Source organism: Erinaceus europaeus, chromosome 3, assembly GCF_950295315.1.
Source record: "Erinaceus europaeus chromosome 3, mEriEur2.1, whole genome shotgun sequence".
NCBI classification, from domain to species: Eukaryota; Metazoa; Chordata; class Mammalia; order Eulipotyphla; family Erinaceidae; genus Erinaceus; species Erinaceus europaeus.
Window position 1 is genome coordinate 45865390 of NC_080164.1, and position 25418 is coordinate 45890807.

General features: G+C 40.1%; 1 protein-coding gene and 1 pseudogene across 1 annotated transcript in view; one reads left to right on the forward strand and one right to left on the reverse strand.

The window, feature by feature from the left end:
- TGFA (transforming growth factor alpha) overlaps nt 1-25418 on the forward strand; it is a 127517-nt gene that overhangs the window by 59957 nt on the left and 42142 nt on the right. The gene's annotated exons all lie outside the window — the stretch shown is intronic.
- LOC132537785 (U2 spliceosomal RNA) lies at nt 6490-6630 on the reverse strand (annotated as a pseudogene).

The following is a 25418-nucleotide window of genomic DNA, read 5'->3' on the forward strand; positions in this document are numbered from 1 at the left end:
TGAAAAGAGAGTTAACATACGAAGCCAAACAAATTGTTGAGCAATCATGGACCCAAAGCTTGGAATAGTGGAGAGGAAGTGTTAGGGGGGTGCTCACTGCAAACTCTAGTGTGCTTCTGCTTTCAGGTATATATTTTGCAGTAGTTTACGGATATGTGTGAAGATATGCTCGCTCTCACAGAAACTGGTGTATATCTAGGTTTTGGGACTTTGTTAGAAAGTGAACCACCTGAGATGGAATTAGAGTATACTATGAAAGGAAAGGTCTCACCCGAGTAATGAAGCTGAAGAGTTGTCATTCCACATGTGAAGTCTCTGGACACAGTCTGAAGTGAAACATATTGAGGTGGCAATCGTTGTGTTGTATATATAGAGATTTATATGAGAAAAAGTTCACTTCTAATTTCCCTTTTGACTATGATTATTTAAGAAACATTTGAGAAACTTAAGTACAGGTCAAAATGTATCAAGATAGAAAAGTGATTAGATAAAGTGAGAGTATTCATAATTGTGGGACTAGAATTATGGGGATTAAATGGCTTTGGGGATTGACTAGGTAACAACATGGATGGGGCAGAAGAAATATATCTTTTTAAAAAAGTTTTATTCATAATTTAATACTGATTTACAAAATTATAACAAAGGTATAATTCCGCACTGTTCCCACCACAAGAGTTCAGTGTCCCCATTCCTCCCCTGGAAACTGCATTAGTTCTCCCAAGATCACAGATATGGGCTGACTATCATTCCTATAACTACCTATATTTACATATATTTGCCCATTTTTTTCCTATGGTCCTGCCTTCCTAAGTCAACACCTATGCCTATTGCTACTTCTGAATATCCTTGTTTTTTTCTCTTCTCTTTTCGGGTCCTAAAGGAATTGGAGTTCAGAGCCTACTGGTCATCTTCCCCTAACACTTCACCTCCTCTGGAAGTATGAACCAGAATTCTTTTTGGGATGCAAAAGGAGAGAGTTCTGGCTTCTATTATTGTTTCTCCTCTGGACATGGGCCTTAGCAGGTCGATCCATCCCTTAAGACTGTTGTTATCTTTCCCTAGTGGGGGAATATAGCTTTTTTAAAGGGGGTGGAGGGATAGTTCTTTGTTACCTTTGAGAAAGAGGACACTAAGGATCCTTGCTTTGATTCAAGTTGACTTGCTTTTTAGAATTCTCATGGCTCAATATGATCACTTATTGCAAAGGGCTAAGCTAGGCACCAGGATGGACTAGGGCCATTCATTCCCTGTCCCGGAGTCCTGAAAGTGTACGGGGTAAGAAATACCTGGAAACCCTCACTGGAATGAAGTGACTGCCACCAGAGGTATAAATAAAGGACTGGATTCAAGCTGCCCTCTGCTTAGGGAAATTGGAGAAATCACCCCAGAAAAGCAAAAGTTTTAAAAATGTGTATTTATTTAATGTGAGAGAACCAGAGCGTCGCTCTGGCACATGCAGTTCTCAGGATTGAACTTGGGACCTCACACATGAAAGTCCTGAACTCTACCACTGAGCCACTAAGCAGGATTTTTTTTTAAACCTGACTGTTTTTAAAAAATTATTTGTTTTTTATAGAGACAGAGACATGGAAGAGGCTAGGGGAATAGGAGTTGAGACGAGTCACCTGTAGCACTGCTTCAACACTTGCAAAGCTTTTCCCCGAGGGTGGGGGCTGGGAGTTTGAACCGGGGTCCTTGCACATTGCAATGAATGTACTCAACCAGGCGTGTCACCACCCAACTCTATCTAAATATTCTCTAGACTATTTCTTAACCAGTGAAATTTAATATCTGTCAGGAGTTCTGACATGCAATGAAAAGCCAAAGCCTCCTATTACCCCTGTATTCCTTGGCATGACTCATGCTGATTTTGCCCACAAATGGCTTCCCTAGAAGGAAGAACACCTGTGATTAGGATTTTGCAGAGGAGGCACCAGACGGCTTGTTTATACTGTGCTTCAGGGAGGTTGCTCAGCAGAGCTGCCCTTGCTGCTTCCCAGTCACCTCTTAAGCTAAAATCAGCAGCTTTGGTAAAGAGTGCTGGCACCGTAGAGCTCTCAAAGTAGTAGCTCCCATAAAGTGTCATAGTGTGAATCAGCCAAAGACTCTGCAAAGGTACCTTTTTTGCCATTATATTTGCCACTTACTTTTTTAACTTGACTTACACAGAGGGAGAGAGAAGGTGAGAATCAGGATATTGTTTGGAAAGAGCTCTGACAGTGTCAATCAGTATCTTAAAACACCAATATATTTTTATTAGTGTTAAAAATTTTTTTTTAATTTGGCACATAGAGGCTGTTCAGTTCATGTCTTGTAAGTGACTAAGTGTCCAATGCTCTGGTCAGTTGCCTGTGAGCCCTCCTTGAAAACAGTATGTCAGGCTGGATGGTGGTGCACTGAGTAGAGCACACATGTTCCTATGCACAAGACCTGGGTTCATGCCCACAGTCCCCATCTCCCCTCTCTATTTCTCTCTGCTTTTATAAAAGAAAAAAAAATGGTCACCAGGAGGTGTAGATTTGTCAGGCAGGTGCAGAGTCCTAGTGATAACTCTGGTAACAATAGGAAGGGAGGGAGGGAAAGAGGAAAGGAAGAGAGTGTATCTTTAGAACCTCTGTCTAGAACTGCATTGTTGCAGTGGTGTTGAAGTTACATTGTTACATGTGGTGTTGAAGTGCTAGCCCCATGGCTTATCCCAGTTGAGCCGTGTTAAAACATAGACTACGCATCAGCTTTTTGAGGCTTTGTAAATAAAGAAGAGTGAATGATATTTTATCAGTAAATGGTCATGTTGTTCATTGATTCATTGAGATTGTTTTGACTGTGCTAAGCTAAATGGAATATTCAAATAAATTTCACCTTTTTCCCTCTAAAGGTGACTACTAAAAAGTATAAGATTACCTTGTGTTGGTTTACATTCACTTTTACTGGACAGCCCAGCTCTAGAACCCTATAGCACATTTGTGTTCATTTTCACCACTTTCCTCCATCCTGCATCTTTGCCTAAATGTCAGCTCTCCTGGGTCACACTGCAATAATACTCCCTAGCCCATCTGTCTGGTGCTTTTTCATGTCACCATATGTGTGAAAATGTTCTGTTTAGGGAGTGTTGACTTGGTCCTATAAGATCCTGGTCATTTATCTCTTTGGATTAAAAAAAAAAAAAGTTCCTCTTTTGTCTCACACTCCCCCATTATTGAAATATTTGTTCTTTCCCCTGCTCCTTAAGGACAAGGGGACTGATGATATTTTATCTCAGTATACAGTGAACACTTGATAAATGCTTGACACAGTAGGTACATAGTAAAAGTTGAGTGAATGAATTCACTTGCTATAGCTTACCCATTTCTGTGTAAGGAGCACAGCAAGTTAATTTAGCATTGGGTTTGCTTCTAAAAGTTGGAAGCCACTGGCTTCTAGCTTAAAGACCTAGAGGGGCCAGGCCAAAGCATACCCGGTAGAGCACACATAGAAAGGGAGAAAGATACCTGCAGCACTACTCCACTGTGCATGGAGCTTCCCCTCTGCAGATAGGGACCTGGAGTTTGAACCTGCAACCCCACATCATCTGTGTGCAGCCCCCACCTCCTCCTCTAGCAGCAGATCACACCTCTTCCCTCCTTATCCTTCATGCCCCAACACTGACTTTTTCTCTAGGCTTTTAAACTTGCTCTTCCTTCTACCTTGAGGCACTTTCCCAGACTTACAGGTCCTTGGGTCTCAGATCTGCTTCAGCTTCTTGGAGAGGTCTTCCCGGATTGGTGTCCTTTTACCCAGCTCTCCATCACATCTCTGCTCATTTCTTCTGTGGCACTCACTACTGTCTGTAATGATTTCATGTGTTTATTTACTTATCTGTGTCCCTAGAGGGCAGGGATCTTGTCAGTCTAGTTCACCAATGTATCTCCAGTGTCCAGCACAGTACTTGGCACATACAAGCCACTTGATACTCAGTGAGTGAGTGAGTGAGTGAGTGAGTGAGTGAGTGAGTGAGTGAGTGAGTGAGTGAAGGAAAGAAGTGAATGAATATAAGGCACCATACCAAGTACCTTTCATCATGCTACAGACTTACAGCATGAGAGAACTAAGGCCTGGAGTGTTTCAGGGGCATGCCCAAGGAAGAATTAGACAATAATAGTGAGCTGAGATTTAATCTACCTCTCCCTACCTGAAAAGTTCATACAATACTAAGGTTTTGGGGAGTCAGGCAGTAGCACAGCGGGTTAAGTGCAGGTGGCGCAAAGCGCAAGGACCAGCGTAAGGATCCCGGTTAAAGCCCCCTCTCCCCACCTGCAGGCAGTCACTTCACAAGCAGTGAAGCAGGTCTGCAGGTGTCTATCTTTCTCTCCCCCCTCTCTGTCTTCCCCTTCTCTCTCCATTTCTCTCTGTCCTATCCAACAACAACAACAACAATAATAACTACAACAATAAAACAACAAGGGCAACAAAAGGGAATAAATAAATAAATATTTAAAATTCTTTTAAAAATTACTAATTTTTTTTCATTTTATTTATTTATTTATTTTGGATAAACACAGAGAAATTCAGTGGGAGGGGGATATAGAGAGGGAAAGAAAGAGACACCTGTTTCACCATTTATGAAGTGCTGCTGTCCTCCCACCCTTCTGCCCTCCACAAAGGAGACTAAGGGCTTGAACCTGGGTCCTTGCACACTGTAATGTGTATGTGTGTGCACCACTGCCCAGCCACTCCATATTAAACTTTTGCCTTCTCTGTTCTCATAGCTTTGTTTGTGGGAAGTGATGTATTCATTCTTGTGGTTCAAAACTTGCCGTCCATGACCTTTGAAATGGCTCATTTCCCACTGTTTTGCACAAAATATCTTGGTGATAATGGGGAAGAATTCTGGTGGAAGCAGTTCTAAGGAGGAATAGCTATTTTAAAGTCTAGTTTCTGGATAACAAAACAATGAATCTAATTGTGACAGCACTTGGAAAGCAGGCCCACACTCTATAGACAGCAGTGAACTGTTTAACTATATACCTGGCCAATACACACAGACCACCATAATTCCTGTTAGAAATATTGAGTATCTTATAAGGTGTGAGTAAGAAAATAATCAATGATTTCCCTATCAACAATTAATAAAATATTGTGGAAAATATTTTTATTTTATTTCCTTTCTATTTTATTTGATAGGACAGAGATAAATTGAGAAGAGGAGGGGAAGTTAAGCGAGGGAAAGAGAGGGGCCAGGCGGTGGTACACCTGGCTGAATGCACAGGTTAGGTGGTACACCTGGCTGAATGCACAGGTTACAATGCACAAGGACCTGGGTTCAAGCCACCAGTTCCCCCTGCATGGAGAAAGCTTCACAAGTGGTGAAGTAGTAATGCAGGCCTCTCTCTCTCTCTCTCTCTCTCTCTCTCTCTCTCTCTCTCTCTCCCCCTCCCTCCCTCCCTCCTTTTCCCTCCCTCTCTCTTTTTCCATATATATCTATCCCCCTATCAATTTCTCTCTGTCTCTAGCCAATAAATATTTTTAAAAGGTGTGTTCAGCATCCATTTGAAGGATACTGTAAAGCCTTTCTCTGAAGAGGTTTGACTAGGTAAAGAGACTTGTGCTTTGAGAACAAAGCAGAATGTGGTAAAAAAAAAAAAAATGTTAGTTCTCCCCCCTTTTTTACTTTAGAAACTTAAGGCAGTTCAAGTTAGTTTTCCCATGGGTCATGATGAATCACTAAGTGATTCTAAAGTTTGCCTTTATGAATAAAGCAGCAAAAAATGTTGATTAAACGAGTAGAGGGAGTGACACCACCAAATATCAATAAATAGCATAAAATTGCATTAATTGAAACATTGTAAGTCTGACACAAATATACATTCATTAGCCACAGTGGAAAGCCCCAGAAAAAGTTTTTCCATATAAGTAGTTGACAGTTTTTAAAAAGTAATTATTTATAAGGGGGGAGAGGGGAACTCCAGAGCAGTACTATGGCTCGTACAGTGCCAGGCAGGGATCAAACTCAGGACCTCATGCTCAAGGGTTCAGAGCTTTATCCACTTCACCACCTCTCAGGCCATAACACGTTTTAAATAAATAGTTTTTTGTATCCCTAAGGAATAGACAGGGTGATGTCACAAATGAATTCTGGGTTATATACCAAACATTGAAAAAGAGAAAAGGTTAGAGCTTGCAGGTGCTACCATGATTCCATCCTGAATTCTCTGGACAGACTACCTCACCAATGTGTCCTGGAACCTTACCTCTCCAGAGCCTTACTCCACTAAGCACCAGGTTCCAGATACTACCATGATGCCAACCGGACTTCTCTGGGCAGACGACCCACCAGTGTGTCCTAGGGCTCTGCTTCCCCAAAGTTCTGCCCCACTAGGGAAAGAGAGAGACAGGATGAAAGTATGGATCAACCTGCCAATGCCCACATTCATCAGGGAAGCAATTACAGAAGCCAGACCTCCTACCTTCTGCACCCCATAGTGACCCTGGGTCCATACTCCCAGAGGGTTAAGGAATAAGAAAGCTATGGGGAGTTCTGTGTCCCCATTCCCTCCACTGGAAACTGCATTAGTTCTCCCAAGATCACAGATAATGGGTTGACTATTATTCCTATAATTATACTTGATCTTAGCCAAAAGGCTAAGAAGTGATTTTTCTATAACTATCTATCTATATTTATATATATTTGCTCATTTTTTTCTATGATTCTGTATTTTCTCCCTTTCTAAGTCACACCTTCAGTGTCCTTCCTCCCCCCACCCCAAGTCCTGATGCAATTGGAGTTCAGAGCCCTCAGGTCAGTTTCCCCTAATATTTACCACTGGAAGTATGAACCAAATTAATGTATGATATTTTTATACCTACCTATTTATTCATTTATTGGATAGAGGCAGAGAAATGGAAAAGTAGGAGGGATAGAGATAGGAAAACAGACGCCTACAGAACTGCTTCATACCTCTTAAAGCTTCCTCCTGTAGGTGAGGGCCAGGCATTTGAACCCAGGTCCTTGCACAATGCAACATGTTCGTTCTACCAGATGTATCACCTGACCCTGGCCCTGATGAATATCTTTCACGCAGAAAGTACTTTAAAGCCAGTAAGTTTTCCTTTGGCTTACCATACCAGTAGGAGACTATGCAAATCATTTAAAGAGATTAAGTCACAAAATAGCCAATAGACAGAAAAGATATTTTGCTTTGTTAAGTCCTCCAAGAAATACAAATAAATTCATTGCATTTTCATTGATCAAATGGGTAATGATAAAAATAATTCATGTCCAAGGTAGATAAGGCTGGAGACTCCTGCTGTTGGGTGTGTCAGTTGTTACAGCTTTTATGAAAGCGATTTGGTAACCCACACCATAAAGACTAAAATGCCCTGCTTACCTGTAGACCCAGTAATACCACTTCTAAGAATTTATCCTAAAGAAATAAACATGGGTAGATTTGTGTCAAGACTTAGTGACAACAATGTTCATTGCAGCAAGATGTTTACCAGGAAAACTCCAAGCGTTGAGGTGCTGTGAGGTGCCCAGGAAGGTTTAGAAGTGCTTTGAATTGTCAGGGCAGGGTTTGTTCTGTATTACTGGACTACGTAATGTTCAGGTCATTAAATGAAGGCCAAGTGAGACATACATGTAAATGGCAGTGATGCATTCGATGGCCTGGCATTTGAGCATTTTGATTAGTGATTTACAAAATTGTAAGATACCAGAGTCCGGTGCCTGTATCCCCCTCCAAAATAAACTGCTATAGTTCTCCCAAGGTCATAGATATGGGTGGGAGACATATTTAGTCTTTCGTTTTTCCCCTTTGTTTTTATTCACTTCTATGACCCTGCCTTCACTTCCTTTCTAAGCTGCACCGACATCTATTGCTGCTTCCAGGTGTCCTTCCCGTTTTCCTCATCCCTCTCAGATAAGAGAAAAAGCACCTGCCTCCCTCTGGTGTTTTCCAGATTCTCTTCCCTTTCGATGATGGTATAAAACAAACATTCCAGGTCCCAGTAGGCCTGGGTTCAGAACCCTCTGGTCATCGTCTCTTAACATTTCCCCTCTCTGGAAGCATGTACCAAAATTCTTTTGGGGGTGCAGAAGGAAGGTGTCCTGGCTTTTGTAATGCTTCTCTGCTGGACACGGATGTTAACTGGTCAATCCATACCCCCAGCCTGTCTTTCTCTAGTAAAGTAGGGTTCTGGAGAGGTGAGGTTCCAGGACATATTGGCGAGACCATCTATTTAGGGAGATCAGGATGACATTGTAGTAGCATCTGCAACTTGGTGGGTGAAAAGCACTAGGATATAAAGCAGGATAATATGTTTAATAAACAAGGGCCAAAAGGTAAGAATAGTGTGAATGAGAATAGGGACCCTAGGGTGGAAAGAAGAAGGGTGTCTATTTAAGGTATGTTTCTAGGAGTTGGCAATTTGTTTTTATGGAAGACTTTTAGATGTGTATCTTTCAGGAAATTTTGGAGCCAAATTTCTTTCTTAACATTTTGTTATTTGACACCTGTTAAGGATACTACTGGTGAACATAGTCTTTTTTTTTTTATTTCAACTTACCTTGCCCATTGGACTATAATTATACAAACAGGATGTGTTGCTTTCTTCTTCATACTGCTTTACCTAATTTTGCATGTTTGAAGGACATTAGACTTGCAAATATTTTTCTGCAGACAAGAAAAGGAATGAGTGGACAAACAGAAGAAGGTTCTTTTTGTTTAGTGTAGTAGACTGAATAATGGTTTCCCCCCAAAGATGTCCATATCCTGAGCTTCAGAACCTGTGAAAATGTCTTACAAAGCAAGGGGGACTTTGGAAGTTAATTAAATTAAAGGCCTTGAACCAGAGGTATTCTGCTGGTAGAGGAAGGGATGGTGCAGGTAAAAGTCAGAGGAGGAGAAATAAAGGAAACAGATTCTGTAGTGCAGCTTTAAGACAAATAATTCTGGCAAGAACTCTCAAAGATGGAAAAGTTAAGAAGAGAGTAATTTCCCTAGAATCTATCGGAAAAACCAGTCCTGACGACACTGATTTTAGCTCCAGAAGAGTCCTTCCAAGCTTTTGACTTACAGAATGATAAATGGATGTTATCTTAAGTCACTGAGTTTGTGGTAGTTTTTGATGGTAGCAGCAGATAACAATTATATTTGGGGGGGGAGGAAAAAACAAACTTACATTTGAACCATAGTTTGGTTCTGAGTGAGATGTTCAGAGACCTAAATTCTGGTCACAGACTTGGGAAAGCCACCTCTCTGGATCTTGTATTTTCATCGCTACACTCCTTACTCTAAAGTTCTGTTCCTCCTTAAACATTTGTTTACCATCATTAAACTCATCATTGTTGTGACACTGATAGTTATGGGTGAGATTACTCAATAGATTTTAGTTTATTTGTTTTGGACGTTAGCTATGCTATTGTTAGCATTTTGCCTTTTGGGGTGTGTGTGCCTGGGTGTGTGGTGTTCTCTTATGGAAGATCCCAGAGTATTGCAGTGGAGGCAAGTAAAGACATACACAGGTTAAAAGCCACCAGGACCATATTAAATGGAGAGCAAAATACACCTGACAGGTGGCGGCATAAGCCTCACAGAGTGTTCACAACGATCCTTCTTAGGACTTTCTAGAAGATCCATCCTACTCAGACCCCTGCTCCAAATTACTGCAAAGATATGCACATATAGGTTGAGGTTATAATGTTAGTTCAAGACTTAACAGCAAAAGAAACTAGTGTCCACAATCACTGTAGCCAACCTACAAACCAGAAGGGAAAGTGGGATTTAGTCTTCTCTTCTCACATACTGTCTTCTCTCTGACCCATAGAAGAGGCACAGTAAATGTAACTAAAGAATTTGTTGGGGCCAGGTGGTGGTGCACCTGGTTGAGTGCATAGGTTACCATGCACAAGGACCCAGGTTTGAACCCCTAATGCTCACCTGCAGGAGCAGAATTTTGCTAGTGGTGAAGCAGTGTTGCAGGTGTCTTTCTGTCTCTCTCCTTCTCTATTTCCCTCTCCCCTCTCAGTTCCTGTCTCTATCCAACAAATAAAGACAGTTTTAAAAAAGTTAAGGGTGCGAGGTGGCCGTGCACCGGGCTAACATACATAATACAAAGTGCAAGAACCCACACAAGGATCCCAGTTCAACCTCCCCTTCCACCTGTGGGGGAGGTCACTTGGCAAGCGGTGAAGCAGGTCTGCAGGTGTCTGTCTTTTCTCTCCCCCTCTCTATCTTCCCTTCCTCTCTCAACGTTTCTCTGTCCTATTCAATAAAAATTTAAAAAGAAATGGGAAAAATGGCCTCCAGAAGTAGAGGATTCCTAGTGCCGGCACTGAGCTCCAGCGATAACCCTGGAAACAAAAAAGAAAAAAAAGTTAATAAACAAAGAAAGAAAATTGGTTTTTTTTAAAAAGGCATTTACACTGAGAGTTTATCATTTGATAACACAAAGTATATAGTTGCTTCACTCTTGTTTGTGAGCATTTGGGGGCACTATCTGTAATTCTTTCCTCTAATGTAAGCACAAGAACTTCCTAATCAAGATTCAGTAGTGTTTGAGTTTTAATATATTAAAGAGAATTATGCACATCTTCTTTTCATGTAAGTGTTTGTGTTCATAAGGGAGAGAACATTACTCTTATCACCACTAGAAAAAAACCACAGTAGAACTTAGCATTTATATATACCAGGGGAAAATACATCTGTTTTTATTGAGGAATGACATAAAAGACACCTTTGTTTTTCAGGGTACTTTTAAAGCACAATTGGTGATTTAAAAGCATGGAAAGGGTGTGGGGGTCATAGTTATAACTTGTCATCCCAGCATGTGGAGAGGTTGTGAAATAGAACTGGGGTTTTGAAGTTAAACACAGAAATATGGAAAACCCCTACTTTCTACAAATTCAGCACAATAAGCAAAGGGGCTATCAGTAAGTTTTCTTTCCTATAGTAAGTTTTCTTGTACAGGTTAAAAAAAAAAGTAAAATAAAAATAAAAAACTAGTCACTAGTTGGAGTAAAAATTTTGTAGTTTAAATATTCCACCTACAAAAAAAAAAAAACAGAGACAGAGCTCATCTGTGCAGCTCATTTCCTGGATTTGTGAATTTTTTTTAATGTTTATTGAATTATTTATTCCCTTTTGTTGTCCTTGTTTTTTTATTGTTGTAGTTATTGATGTTGTTGGATAGGACAGAGAGAAATGGAGAGAGGAGGGGAAGACAGAGAGGGGGAGAGAAGGATAGACACCTGCAGACCTGCTTTCACTGCCTGTGAAGTGAACCCTCTGTAGGTGGGGAGCCAGGGGCTCGAACCAGGATCTTTACACAGGTCCTTGTACCACCTGCACTTAACCCGTTGCACTACCGCCCAACTCCCGGTTTGTGACTTCTTGATCATAAGGAATAAAAGTGGTGGCCCAGAGTTTTCCAAGGAATGAGAATAAAAAATTTGGTGGTTGCAGTACCTTCCCCAGTAGCATTTCTCCATGGTAAGGAAGTTGTATGTGAGCCTTTTCTTAGTGGGTCAGAGGAGAACAAGGAGGGATTTTCATTCAGTAGAGGGAGCCTTTCTGAGATGAGTAGTAGTACCAGCAGCTATGTGAATGACATGCTTTTAAATCACCATCACCAGAAAAGCCACATAGCTTGTTGGGGACAGTCCACATTTGTGCCCTTTTTGAATGGTGTTTTGAAAGAAAAAAAAAAAAACAAACAAGAATTCCATAGGCTCATAAGCAATTTAAGGAGAGTCATGAACACACAGGTGCACTAAGATGGAGCTCTTATTATCTACATATCAGTGTTCCGCTTTGTCTAACAAATGACTTAAGGTCTCCTCCCTATCTCCCCACCCATTCTGCTCATTTGATATATTCTTTTTCTACCCTCAAGACCCTCCCTGCCTACAGGATATTATTAAGCCTACCAGCTAAACCCCTCGCAACAGTTGCTAAGGAAGTTCCTACCTTTCCCAGCCACCTTTTACCTTTCTCTGTTCCTTTCCTAACCATGTATGGTATTGTCAAGCCACTTCCATTTCCGAATTGCCACTTCCGTTTTCCGGCCTTTAAGAGCTTGGGTGGGGAAATGAATAAAGATTTTGAACTGCCTCACCACCACCATCTCAGTTCCTGGGTCATCTCTCTCACGTCGGTGACCTGGCAAGAAAAGCCACATGGCTGGGGACAGTCCACATTTGTGCCCTTTTTGAATGGTGTTTTGAAAAAAAAAACAAGATTTCCATAGGCCCATAAGCAATTTAAGGAGACTCATGAACACACAGGTGCACTAAGATGGTGCTCTCCTACATGGAATCTATCTCCTTTGCATACTTGGAGTAGGGTAACTGCTAGAAAATGTGGTTTGGGTGTGGGGCAGGAGAGGGGAAGGAGGTTGTTGATTCACTGTGCTCCTCTAAACTGAAAATTGCTGATTCTGCCCAACCCAACACTTCCTTGCTGTCCTGTTTTGGTGTGATTTTGGCCTAGGGGGTTCTCTTCTACCCCTTGGTTGGCACTGCATAGCTGAAGACTAACTAGCTTGACAGATGCCCCATCCAATAAGTAGTTCAGGACCTTGTCCTCAGCACCACTCAGAGAAATGTGCTAGGTTTCTGGTGGGGCTGTGGGAGCCAACAGTGCCTCCTTTCGGATAAAAGGGTGGGTGTTTAAACTCCATGCTGCCCCTGGGCTTGGAAGACTACATACTAACCATTTTTTCTGCTGTCAGTTCCCACTGAATATGGCCATGTTCTACATAAAAATTTGATATGATTGGAGAAATCTGTGCCAGGCCTCACTTTATATTTTCCACCGTCAGTTTTATGAATGGTTGGAATTGAGAAGAAAGGCACTCAATGGTACATGTCTTCACATGGCAGTGCTGGCATGCTACAGGCCCAGGTTAACCTGGAGCACTAGAAGCCCCTGGACTTTTCTTCTGCACTGATGTCCTGCCTAGGTGGCTGGAACGTTAGGGCAGATGCCTTTTCATAGCTCACCTATGAGTTTAAAGCAAATAAGGCAGGAAGTGAGAGAGAGACCAATTCATACCCCCTTGATTATTTTTTCAACATGATGCTGAAAGACATTTGTGTTTTTTGGAAGTTCTGTTCCCTGGCAGTGAAATAAGACTTCCTTTCTAGGCTAGAAGGATTGATGTCCAACTACATTAAAGGAGTTGTGAGTAAAAGGAAACTCTGTATTCTGCAATGAACACAAGAACTTCCACTGTTGCTTGTGTAACTGTAGTACAAAGAGCATTATCGAACCTGAAATCTGCAGTTCAGAAAATAAAATTGTGCTAATATAAGCCTGAAGAATAAAGATATCCCCATTTTCTGTGATTTTAAAACTATTATATGGGCCTGGGGAGGTAGCATAATGGTTATGCCTAAAGACTTTCATGCCTGAGACTCCAACATCCCGGGTTCAGTTCAGAGCACCACCATAAGCCAGAGCAGAGCAGTGAACTGGAAGGAATAAAAAGCACTATACTAGAGAGAAGGTTTTTTCTTTTTTCTTAGACACAAAGTAGGATGAAGATAGCTAGAGAGTATAGCTGCCAGGGAGATTGTTTAGTGGTAGAGCACAGGACTTGCAAGCTTGAGTTTAATACCCAGTACTGCATATGCCAAAGTGATGCTGTTGTCTCCCTCTCTCCCACTCCTCCTCCTCCTTCTTCTTCTCTCTCTCTCATTATATAAATAGATATTATAAGTGTGCTATTCATCCTTTTTTATTTTACTTAAAAACAATAATTTCTGCCTTATCTACAGTTTTGGTTTTTATGATTTCAGTTAAGTGGTCCAAAAACATTACATGTGGTAAGCTATTTGAGAAAGAAAATGAGACCATACTCATATAGCTCTTATGACAAGTATGATCTTGTAATAATTCTGTTGGGGCTGTTAATCTCTTGCTGAACCTAATTTATAAATTACACTTTAACATAACAATGTGTTTATACCCAGAATTTGCACCCAGAGCTGTGCCAGAGTGGCCAGGCTAGCAGCCCTCGAGGGCACATGCACTCTGATGCCCTGCACTGCCTGCCTCCCTCGGCAGGTGAACACCTTCTCCCCCCACCTGTCAGAAAGGTGGGCGTTGGAATGCTGCTACCAGGCACCCTGGCCTCACTCAGCCTGGCGTTTCACACACCCATTCCTTAGCCTCATTCTCTGCCCATTTCATTCCTCTTCCCACGCAGTGTTTACTAAAATCTCTCCTCCCCACCAGATGAAGCCGGAGACCAGGGTTCCTTGGGCTGCCTGGGGAATGTTCCCACAACCAGGCGAGCCGCCAAAGCAGAGAATACAGGTTGCCACCCCGTAGCCCACAACACCTGGCCTCCCACTTGAGAGGAAGGACCCCATTTCCACCTTGGAAGTGACCAATGTTCCCACAGGCAAGGAAACCCTCTTTTCTTTCAGAGTTGCCATAAAGTGAGCAAACAAAAACAACAACAAACCTTACAAGGAAAAGACTAGAGAGCTAGGCAGCTGTGCCATTTGTTTACAGAGCAGGGTATAGAAGTCAAGAGAAAAGTTAGGCATGCACAAAAGTTCCCAGATCCCAGTATCCTGGATGTTCCAAGAAAGGGGCCTCCCTCCCCCCCCTTTAAGAGAGACAGAGTTAGAAACCACAGCACTGAGCACTAGACTCAAGGCAAAGAAGAGCATTTTGCTCAGTGCTTCCCATTCCCTCTCATCACCTAGAAAGGTCTGCTTCACAGCCATAACCTCATGTTAATTTACCTGAATTCAAGAAACCTTAGGTGTAACAAGAAAACTTAGGTAGTGTATTGCACCAAAGTAAAAGATTCTGAGGTGGGGGTCAGGGGAGGGTTCAGGTCCTGGAACATGATGGCAGAGGACCTAGTGGGGGTTGTATTGTTATGTGGAAAACTGGGAAATGTTATGTATGTACAAACTACTGTATTTACTGTTGACTATAAACCATTAATCCCCCAATAAAGAAATTTTAAAAAGGCAAAATAAAAAGAAAAGAAACCTTAGGCCTAGGCTCAACCTTCTCAGCTAGGCTCTCTCTGCACAGAGTGGGTGACTCTGTAGAACTGCCACTTGAGACTGATAACAGCCATATGCAAACTGACCCAAACTCCATTTTCATGCACTACTGCTCTCAAGTCAACAAGTCAAAAGTCTATCATGGGCCCTGTTTTTTTTTTGTTGTTGTTTTGTTTTGGTTTGGTTTTTTTTGGTCACCTCAGATCTACTCTGCCTCTTCCTGACCCCACCCCAAGTACTTGTGTCTCTCTCTACCTTCCCACACACATTCCACACTGAGGGGAACAATTCCATATGTTAGCTATGCCTCTCAAGATCCTGTGTTCAAGCTGACCTACAACATGTGTTCTCAGATTAAGCCAGTCACATTAAAACAATTATCTCCTTATTCTTTATCCCTTCAGCAACTAAGCATATATTAAAAATAGATAGTATGTTTTAATTTCTTTAGGACTCCATCATCCTCAAAAGAGTATCTCAACTACCATTTAACTTTTGATAAAATTTTAATACAAAAGAAACCTTTAACTATGTAGGGGGAGGTTATTATACAGAGGAGTAAGCTGGGGCTCAGAGGAGGGAGTGGCTTGGTCAAAATCATCAACAGTGGGGGTATCCAGGTCACCACCACACTGCCAATTCAGAGTGTTTTGTGTCATCGTGCAGCCAACCCAGTCACACTACTACAGCTTGTAGTGCCTGATACTGCAGTAGGTCAGTGTGACTGGAAGTCTCTGCAGATCCTATCAAAAATGGACAACACTAAGCCAGGGGAGTTACACAGAAATAATGAACTCAGCAATGGTTATTTTGTGTGGGAGTTCTTTGGGGCTTTATTGCAGGGAACTGAGTTAATGCAAAAATCTTGTTTGTGACTAGAGTGATTTTACATTTAAATGGTCCATTTCTAATTTAATTTGTAGTATCAGTCTCTGGAAGATTTAGATATGAAGGAGGAAACTTGTCATTGACGCTGAAGTTCATCTAGAAAAAAATAAGTAGATGAGAATATTTTGTCTTTTTAAAATTGAGGGAGGGAGCAAGGGAAGTAATCAATTTATACTGATAGATAGTAAATTATATTACAAAGTTACAGTAAATAAATTGGTTTGGTGAGAATATGGAGCTAGAATCTCAATTGCATTAAAAGGAATGATCATAAAAAATGAGAGTATAACAAAGATAATTATGTCAAATCAATGGGAAATCATGAGACAGTCATTAACTGTTATTGTAGTAATTGACTGTTTAGAATTTAATAAGTTATACACTACAAACTAAAATAAATTGTGGGTGGTATAGAATGAAATGTAAATAATAAAATAGTAGAAGGAAATGTAGGTAAATATTTGTATAATTTCTTTAAACCTTTTGGGTTTTGCTTTTGTTTTTTGAGACCAGAGCACTACTCAGCTCTGGTTTATTGGTGGTACAGGGAATTGAACCTGGGACTTTGGAGCCTCAGGCATGGAGGTCTGTTTGCTTAACCATTATGCTATCTACCCCCTATGTATTTGTATAATTTAAGGAATGGAAATCCCCTAATCATAGTCAAGGTGACTTCTACATGACTAAACTGAAGATGTAAACCACAAATTATTTGAAATGCATATGTAACAGTATGTATAGTTACCATTCTTAATATTTTAATTAGTTCTTATAAGTAAGCAGGAAATAACATAGAAGGTGAAAAATAAGCAAAGGTATAAACACCTAATTAACCAAAACTGAAAAGCAAATGCTAGATAAATTATTTGATATGATAAAATATAAATATGATATAAAACTGTTTAACATCATCGTTTATCAAGAAAATGAGATTCCTACATACGTCTGCAAAATTAGCAAAAAGGGAAATGAAAGGCAGTATCTAGTACTGGGAAGAATTTGACAAAACATTGTCTCCTCCTCATGGAAATATACATTTATAGTCCCTCCTGGGACTATACATATTCTAGAATGCAGCTTGACAATGTCTTAGGAGTCTTAAAAATGAGCACCCTTTTGTCACACTAATTCACTTCCCAGGAAATAATTATAATTGTGCGAGAACATAGATCTTTGTGGAAGGATAATCATTTCTGGAGTGAGATATTAGAAAATTATCCCAGAGACTGGTTAAAGAAAATTTCAGTCATTGAAAGTTATCTTGGAATGTCATGCTGAGTTGAATAAACACCATTATTTCACTCTTTATTGGGGACAGAGTATGACACAGAATAACAGTACTACTCTGAAATATTAAGTGCTTGTGGAATTTCTACTTATTTATTTTTTTGTCCTTTCTTTGTGCTTTTCAGCTCTCGTGTTTGTTTGTTTTTTCTCAAACATATTTTGCTTTTGTAAGTTCAAAAGTTATTAAACAAAAAAAAAAAAAAGGCAGAGGTACATATGTGGAAATAAGTAGGACTTAACATAGTTGTTTTTTGAGAGACCACATAGGCAATTATGATTAGGGTCTGGTGCCCACAGGAGAAAGGCACTCTAGAGGTATCCAAAAAAGAATCAAAGATAAAAGATTCTACCCTTGTTCTCTGACAAGATACTTTTTCTTGAACAATTGTTCCACAAAGTTGCTGTGGAATAGACTAGAATGTTTGTTTCACTACCACAGTCTATAGAGGACAGTTTTGCTATGTTGTCAGGACGCAAAATACAGACTCCTACTTGCAGGAAGTATCTCACAAATGAGTACATGCAGGGAAGATTCACATCAGTGGGCAGTAGAAATCCATGACTTTCTAACTTGATAGGATAGGAAGAAAAAAAGAAAAAAAGAACTCAGGGTACATTGAGTAGGAGGCTTGCTATGTGAGCATTTGCCTTTTAAATACCATCACCTTGCCACCTAGAAGATTAGACAATTCTGAGTAATACCATTGTGAATTGTGGCTTCATGTTAAGTGGTACATTGTTGACACTTATGTAACTTACTAGTAGGTATATAAACAGACCTCCCAACTTCTGAACCCCATAAAGAATTTTGTTCCATATCCCCAGAGAAGATGGCTTGAGGGCTCTGAACTCCAATTCCATCAGGACCTGGAGAGAGAAAAGAAGGGGAAAAAAAAAAAAGGACACTCAGAAGTAGTAGTTATAACTTAGAAAGTAAGAGAAGGCGGGACCATAGAAAAAAATAGATAGATAGATAGATAGATAGATAGATAGATAGATAGATAGATAGATACATAGATAGATAGATACATAGATAGATAGATAGATAGATAGATAGATAGATAGATAGATAGATAGATAGATAGATAGATAGATATAGAAATAATAATCAATGGAAAGTGCACAGACCGGCATCAGGATCCCGGTTGGAGCCCCCGGGTCCCCACCTGCAGAGGGTTCACTTCACAGGCAGTGAAAGCAGGTCTGCAGGTGTCTATCTTTCTCTCCCCCTCTCTGTCTTCCCCTCCTCTCTCGTTTTCTCTTTGTCCTATCCAACAGCAATGACAGCAATAACAATAACAGAGGGAAAGCTTTACGAGTGGTGAAGCAGGGCTGTAGGTGTCTCTCTCCCTTTCTGTCTCCCTCTCCTTTCTCAGTTTCTCTCTGTCTCTATCCAATAATAAAAAATAAAATAACAACAATGAAAAACAACAAGAGCAACAAAAGGGAAAAATAATAAATAAATAAATAGAAATAATAGTCAACCTATATCTGTGATCTTGGGAGAGCTAATACAGTTTCCAAGGGAGGGACTAGGGACACAGAGCTCTAGTGGTGGGAAAAGTGTTGATACCCCTATTATCTTATAATTTTTACACCAATATTAAATCAGTAATAAAAATTAATTAGTATATGTAAGTATGTATAATCAATGGCCTATGACAATTCTAGCAGAAATAGACTATAGCCTGCAAAGACAGGAGTAGCAAAAGAGCCACCCTGTTCTAATCAGTATGTCCTTAAGTAGAAATTAAGGCAGATGTCTTCATTTGGGAGTGAGAAAGATTCAAATAAAGCTTGAAAGCCAAAATACACAGAGAAATTGAAAATTAAGGAGCTCCGCTTCCCCAGAGTCCCACCCTACTAGGGAAAGAGGGAGGCTGGGAGTATGGATCGACCTGTCAACTCCCATGTTCATCGGGGAAGCAATTACAGAAGCCAGACCTTCCACCTTCTGCATCCCATAATGACCTTGGGTCCATACTCCCAGAGGGATAAAGAATGGGAAAGCTATCAGGGGAGGGGATGGGATATGGAGATCTAGTGGTGGGAATTGTGTGGAATTGTACCCATCTTATCCTATGATTTTGTTAATGTCTCCTTTTTTAAATAAATTAAAAAAATTTAAAAAAAGAAAATTAAGTAGCACCTTTGGATTGGTCCTTAGTTCTAGTTATAATGTCAAGAATAATTTTAAATTTCACAAAATATTAAAGCAGGCCATAAGTTTTGTGTATCAATTTAGAAGGAAAAGGTTGAATTGAAGAATAATGATGTGCTAATACTACAGACTTACATATCACTTTGGTCACAGTTAAGAGACAAACTTTTAAAGTTTGTAACAGTAAAAGAAGGAAGCAAACTAGACATAGTTCAGCTTTAGGAAAGCAGAGTCTACAAAAAATCAGAGAGAAAAAAAGGTGTAGGAGTCTATACTATAAAGAACCTTGGCTTAAGAAGGTAGAGAGACTTGTACTGCTTCCAAGTTTATAGTCAGGGTGCATGAGAAAGAAGGTATATAAGCATTGAAGGAAAACTCAAGTACATTTGCAGAAGGATTCTCTGGTATACCATTTAGTAAGTTGTGCAGAACAGATGGAAAGAAAGCTATGTCCCAAGAGGTCTAACAAAGAGCATTACTCAAAATGGCACTTAGTTAAGTAAATAAGCACATTGGCACCTTCTGAGTACTAGCAGGTATTAATAAGAAAGTTGTTTTTGGAGCAAAGAAAAAAGGAAAGAATAAGTGCATTATTTGGGGCAAGTGGAATAAGATAAGTACAGAACCAGGAAAAGCCTACTCCTGACTGAAACTTAGTTTTCATTTTTTCTGTCAAGGAAAAGGGTCTCCAAACTAGAGGAGTTAACACATAGTGAATGTGCAGTATAAGACCTATGCATGACCCAGGTTCAAACCCAGCTCTCCCTGCATTTAAGAAAGTTTCAGTGGTCTCTCTCACTCCTTCTTTCTCCATTGCTGACTACCTATCTTTAAAAAGTTGGAATAAGGTTGAATGAGAGTCCTAGAAAAGACTACTTGGTGTCATAAATAAATGCATTTTCAAGGAAATTATAATGTAATTCATTGCATATTAATTACAGTCTTGTACACTAGGGATACTTGTAGTAAAAGTCATTTGGGATTTTTTTAAGTGAATCAGTTGTAAAAACTGCTCAGAGAATAGATAAAGACAAATGTTTCTGATTTTAAGTAAGTAAAACCACCTGCAGATTCTTTAGACTATAGATAGTAAAAGTTAATGATACTCCCAGGAAAATTGTAGACCAAAGTCTCAAGCTCAACAGTAGATTGAGAGTAGCTGGGCATATGAATGAACCCACCAAAAATTGATTCATAGTTAACTAACATATATACATATAAATATATATATGATTTTTATTTAGGAAACACTGACAAAAAGCATAGGATAAGAGGAGTACAACTCCACGCAATTCCCACCACTAGAACTCCGTATCCCATCCCCTCCCCTGATAGCTTTCCTATTCTTTATCCCTCTGGGAGTATGGTCATTATGGGGTGCAGAAGGTGGAAGGTCTGGCTTCTGTAGTTGCTTCCCTGCTGAACATGGGTGTTGACAGGTTGATCCATACTCCCAGTCTGTCTCTCTCTTTCTCTGGTGGAGTGGGGCTCTGGGGAAATGGGGACCCAAGACACATTAGTAGGGTTGTCTGCCCAGGGAAGTCCATTTGGCATCACAGTAGCATCTGGAACCTGGTGACTGAAAGAAGAGTTAATATATAAAGCGAAACAAATTGTTGACTAATCATGAACTTAAAGGCTGGATTAGTGCAGATGAAGATTTGGGTTCTTTGTTTTGTAGCTAGTTAGTAGACCTATTTTAGTTATATTCCAAAGGGCCTATGGCTATACTACTGTTTGTTTGTTTGTTTTGTTTTGTTTCGTTTCGTTCTCTGAGCCTGACATCTGATATGCAGGTGGACCCAAGTTATTGTCTGGGGAGATAATGTCATAGCTGGAAAAAGGACCAGAAAGTTGGATCAAGGAAGAGAGTAGCTCCCAAGTATGGGAAAGGGGTATAATTATTGTTGACTGTAAATCTCATCAGTTTGATCTGACCTGGGGCCCATATTCAGCTTAGGAGCCTATGTGACCTCTGCATCCCTGTAGATCTGAGCTCACATTCTGTGGTGATGAGTAGTAATTTTCCAAGCTGCCCCAATTAGAGGATAGATCAGAAGAGAAATGCTACCAGGATAATGCTAGCAAGATAAGAGAATTTGATCTTAACAAAGCACATGACAAAACCAACATTTTCAGTCAGTTAAAATGGAGAAACATGAGCTTCAAAGGCAGCTGGTTAGTGCAATGGAACAGTGACAGTGAGCCCCTTAAATCAGTGGAACCCCAGGCACACATGACACAGATTCATGTGTTTGCTTTGGAGAAGATAAGGAAGTTTTTAAAGCAGAACATCCCCAGAAAGTGTTCACTGATGTATTCATCTTGACCTGGAGGGAGGTCTCAAAGGTATGCCATTGGAATTTGTCTTTCTTGTCTATTGAGAAATATGAACAAATTGAAAAAGACATATTAGGCAAATTTATCAGATTTAGAGGTAGCACAAAGCCCTGAGTAATAACTGTACAATAGGATCAAGACTCCAAGGGGAAAAAAATATTGAGTTACAATGATGGATCAAAGTCACCTTAAACAGTGACACATTTAACAGTATTTAGGTTAAGAATAATTATTTAATTAGGAAAAATATGAAGCCAAACTTAACAGTAGTTAATGTGGAGAAAAGGTTTTAGTTGACCACAGTCTTTTGGAGTAAACAACATTCCAAGACTGCTAGAAAGATTGGAGAATTGGTTATGTTAGTGTAGAAATCAGGTCATGGAAGGTGGCATCCTACTGTTGTCTGCTCCTATAGCCCAGAGTTGTAGAGCTCTGGGCTCTATTAACTCTGGAGGTTAGTCTGCCTATTTATTTCCCCTCTGTCTTCCCAGTTCTCTCCTGTGTTCCTCATCTGTAAAATGAATAAAGTAGAACTATGTACAGGCTTCTATTTTTGTTTGTTTGTTTAAAGAATTGGCTGAGACAGTACTTGTAAAATTCTTAATACAGAACAAATCATGTTTTTGGTGGTGCTGTTTTCATTGGTATTCTGTGATGGACTATTTTAACAAAGTCAAAAAAATGTATCCTGAGGTTAAAAAAAAAGTCTCATAATGTATATATGAACTTGGAGAATATATTCATTAGTTATTGCCGTGTGATAAATGACTCCCAAAATTTAGCATCTTACTTCTATAAACATTTCTATCTCACACATGTTCTGAAAGTTAGGCGCTCAGGAGCATCTTGGCTAGGGGCTTCTATTCAGAGTTTCTTATATAGCTCGCTGTCAAGATAGCAACACTGTCATCTGAAGGCTTGACTGGGGCCTGAGAATAGCTCACTCACATAAATTGTCTGGAGACCTCAGTATGTGCCACATGGACTTCTCCATTGAGAAGAATCCTAATCACCTGGCAACTTAGTTTCCATAGGGTAAGTTATCTAAGAAAGAGCCAGGAGGAAGTGGCAGTGCTTTTCTTGTCCTAGCCTCTGAAGCCCCATACTGTTCATGTTCTCTTGGTCACACAGACCAACCCTGAGATATTGTGGGAGGAGATTCACAGGGCCATGAATTGCAGGAGCTAAGGATCACTCTGTTGGAGGCTGACCATGATGGGAAAGCTAGTACTATAAAGACTTAATAATGTGGGCACTGACTGTAGGCATATTGAAAGATCATTGTATAGGAAAGGGAGACTAATTCTATGTGACTTCCAAGGACACGATTCAAACCAGTAGTTGGGGGTTTCTGACAAACAGATGTCCACTTGGGCCTCCTTGCTCAGCTAGAATCTGCTGGCTTAGGGGTAGCACAGGCCTGGCCTCCTTTCAGGGAAGTCATATGGAGGTCCTCTGGGTAGGCTAGAAAGATAGACCTGAGCACTTCCATCACTGCTATTTTATTCCTGCGTTAGGGAAGAATTTTGAGAAATGAGACCCTGTAGGACTTTTGTTTCTATAATTTCACTTGTGCTAGCAATGTTTCACTATAATATGAAGCCTTTGTTTCTGTAACAGCATATTGGGTTGTTGGAAAAGACATGGTGCATTTTTGCATAGAAAAGCAGAAAAATATGTCATGACTTTTCTGACAACCCAATAATAGCTTAATGTGACCTTGCAGTTTTCTGGAATTCTTTAATATTTTTCCTTTTTTATTTTTAATTATTTTATTATCTTTATTTATTTATTGGATGGAGATAGTCAGAAATCTAGCACAAGGGAAAGCTAGAGAGGGAAAGAGACAGAAAGAGACCTGGATCCCTGCTTTACCACTCGCAAAACTTTCCCCTCTGCAGGTGGGGACCAGGGGCTTGAACCTGGGTCCTTGTGCATTGCAACATGTGCTCTCAACCAGGTGCGCCACCACCCAGCCCCAATAATATTTTTCCTTTTAAGAACAAAGTTCTGACATAGTTGGTTTACACTTAGCCCATGAGTTTAAATCAGGAATTACCTTTTTTTTTTACATGACAGAGTGTTTTAGATTATGAACAGGGCAGGAACATTGGCACTGTGTGTGTATTACATACATATATAAACATGCAGAAGATATCAGCATATCATGGAAAGAGACATGAGGATACATACATTGCATACTTTTCTGGAGGCTATTGGCCAAGTCTGGCTCAGGCCCACGAGGGGAAACAAGTCTACTAGGTGAGCAGGCAGCAGAACTTTCTGACACTTCACTAGGGATTTCCACAGGGAAAACTGAAAATGCACTCCTCCTTAAATAGACTCCTCGAGGATCTTTTAGATGTTTGTTTGTATAAAGAGACACTGTTATATTGGCCACCCCCTATGAACACAATATACAAAGTGTCTATAGGAACCGAAGGGAGACCTAGGTATATCTCTTTTACTCCTCCTTTCTCCCATCTATCCTTGGATATTCATTTAAATGACTGACCAGTGGAATATGAATCTATTATTAAACTATTATTAAGCTTGTATTTGTACTAGGAGTTCTGAAGAATTTCTGCCCATGAAAGTGCAGATAGAATTCCTCCTGCTCCAGTGCAACAACCATTACTCCAGAAGGTGCAGAAATTCTCGAGCAGATACATTAATAGCCTCCCCAACCTCAGGAGGCCAGAGCATGAAGGTGAAGACTGACCACAAGGCAATGGAGATAGAGGGGATCTGTCTGAATCCTTTTGGAAAGGACACCAGTTAGGGCCACACTGAATGATGAGCTCAATCAGCTCTTCTGACATGGTACAGGTACCTGGCAGATAAGAGGGAAAATCAAATCTGACTCATAGGTAAAACCCTCTGCTATACTCCTTGCATTGAGCTCTACAAAGCTGATTTCTCAGGTATTTGAAGTCAACATATTTATACTTAGGCTTTGCTGTCTTTATATGGACCCCAAGTAGTATACAGCGCTACATGCATAAATAGGCTCTGATAGGACCCACCTTAACATCCCATATACTTTTCATAGTAGAACTTTGTCTGTGGAAATGATGGTGAAAGAAAGTACTGGCCACATGAAAAGACTTATTATGTGGAAATTTCTTGAGAAATTTCAATGACTGTCTCTTCTAAGTAAGAGTTGTTGATAATCCCCTACTTTTGTGGTCAAGACTGAAACTGACATTGCATCTATGAGACCACAGCAGGGAAACAGATACAGAGAGATGAAAAAAAAAATGGCAGTCAATTTTGAACTCACAGTGAGCTACAGATTGGATGTTACAGTAAGTAAAATCCTAGAAAAATAACCTGGAAAACTTCTCCCAGAACTGAAAAGAACACATTATAAAAACTCAAAAATAATTGAGTAATAATTCTGAGGGGGGGAGCAAATAGTTGAAACAATCATCAAAGAAATTTGTCAATGTTTCCTTTTTATAAATACAGTTTTTTTTTAAAAAAAAGAAAGAAATATAACTGTTAAACTGAAGGAAAAAAGCATTGTCCTTAAGATTGAAACTATTAAGTTTTCATTACAGTGAAATTGTAAAATTCTACAAATTGTGACCCAAGTTGTCATTCATGTACAAAGCCTTCAATGAAGCTGGATGAGAAAAATAAAGATGTTCTCAGTTTTACATAATATTTCATCATGTAGACATGTCCCACATGTGCCCTTTCTACATAGAAAGCATAAGTTCAGACCCTCTTCAG